Raw genomic sequence first — 2,308 nt, 5'->3', positions numbered from 1 at the left:
AGTCACCAAAAATGGGAATATTATCTGCCATGACTACAAATTCCGATAGGAATTCAAACATCTGCTTTCGCAGGATATGGTCACTAGTGTAACCAGGAGAGGCCTCATTTAACACAATCAATTCATCAGGCTTGAGCCATGTTTCAGTCAGGCCAATCACATCAAGGTTATGATCAGTGATTAGTTCATTGACTATAGCTGCCTTGGAAGTGAGGGATCTAACATTAAGTAGCCCTATTTTGAGATGTGAGATATCACAAGCTCTTTCAATAATGACAGGAATGGAGGAGGTCTTTATTCCAGTGAGATTGCTAAGGCGAACGCCGCCATGTTTAGTTTTGCCCAACCTACATCGAGGCACAGACAGTCTCAATAGGGATAGCGGAGCTGACTACACTGACTGTGCTAGTGGCAGACTCCACTAACATGGCAGGGTGACTAACAGCCTGCTGCCTGTCCTGCACCCTGTCTCATTGTGGAACTAGAGGAGTTAGAGACGATTATCAACTTCCTCACACCATGAAGCCACAATTCAAGACAATTTCCCCAACATTCTTGCCCCGTATAGCTAAATTGTACAAATGACATGCAACCAGTGGAGGCTGGTGGGAGGAGCTATAGGAGGATGGGCACATTGTAATGGCCGTAATGGAATAGTATGAAACCACATTTGATGCAGTTCCTTTAATGCCATGCCAGCCCTTACAATGAGCCCATCCTTCTATAGTATAGCCCACCAGCCTCCTGTGCGTACAACGGTTGTGATACAATGGAGTTTCTCTGCACAAAACTACAAGTGTCGTGAAGACACAAATGGCTGGGTAAACATTGCATAAACAAACTTGATAGTTTCTTCGAAAAAGTAGTTCACTACATCCTAAACTACTGCTTGATAAATGATATCTAATCTGAAATTTCGACAAATCGCAAGAACGGATCATGCTGGAGTCCGATGTTTAGTGTAATTTTGCCTGTTAAAACAAAAACGGTTTCAAATGATAATTAGGCAGGTCTGACGCCAAAGGAAATGGCCTACTTCACCTATTTTATTTTATTTTGCAAAAAAAGGGCCTCCATCTGTACAAACAAACCAATCAAGCATTACTTCATATACTGTAGTATTGTTTTAATCTCGTCTTGAAAAATAAATTAACGAAAATAACTTTAAACTGCAACAGAAGAAAATTAAGTTCACAAACATCCGTTGCCAGCAGGGGTGGAATTGCAGTGCTCAATGTAGATTACTTTACAAATGTATATAAAAAAGAATTTATTGGACATACACAAATCACGAAAGCATTCATTTAAATACAGTAAACTGCAGTGGCCTACCACCAAACCATTGTTCTCCCAGCTACAAAAAAGGTATAGAAAATGTATTTATATATGTATATTTCGTACACATGCCCCATTAGGGATGTGTTAAAAAATAAAATTAAAACTGTACAAAACAGCACACATTGGCGGTAATGGTCTGGATGGAATAATTGCAACAGAATAACAATTCTAATACTTCAATAGAAATATACAAAATGATTCACCTTAAGAGCAGCTGGTTGAGAGATGTAGTGGGAGGTGGGAGGGTGACGCTGAACTAATAGGCAGGCTACAACTAGCTATACCTCGATCGGTGTGTAACTGTGTAGTCGCAAAACGCCAATGACAAGTGTTAGTGAAACAGAGCAGTGGTTGTTCTTACATTGACTGATATCCATTCACTCAGATAAGTAGGAAGGAAAACGAGAAAGCTCTTAGAGAAGACAAGGAGTACATTGTAGCTTAAATAGTCCTCTAAACGCTGCATGTCCCAGACAACCACTAATAAAACTACTGAGCTGTAAATTGGCCCCGCTTCAATGAAACTACCACAAAATGTCCTGTCACTATAACAATAATCAGTTTCCAGTGGCTGGAGGGGGGAAGATGCATCTCACAAGACATCCAATCAGCAGTCTGATCAAAGAAAAGGAGGCGGGCTCATCCTTCTCCACACTGCCAACCGCTCGTAATACCGCCTTCTCATTGGGTGTCCGAGTTAAGTGACGAGCAGCTAGGACCAATTACAGAGGGTAAAGCTGTAAACTTTGGTTCTACGGGCGAGTTGGCAGTGTTAGTGTGGGCAGTGGACAGTGGGTCTCCCATTTACTCTAACTTGCCGTGCTGTGACACCGGCTCGCTCAGACAAGCAGAGACTGTTGACCACACTCAGCCTAATGTTATCCTCCATATAGTGATCGCCCAGAGGCTTCAACACCTGGGGAGAGAGACAAGAGTGGTGGGAAAGAAAAGGAGGGGAAGACATCAGATG

This window comes from Salvelinus fontinalis, chromosome 3 (assembly GCF_029448725.1).
Source record: "Salvelinus fontinalis isolate EN_2023a chromosome 3, ASM2944872v1, whole genome shotgun sequence".
NCBI classification, from domain to species: Eukaryota; Metazoa; Chordata; class Actinopteri; order Salmoniformes; family Salmonidae; genus Salvelinus; species Salvelinus fontinalis.
This window is presented reverse-complemented; position numbering follows the sequence as displayed.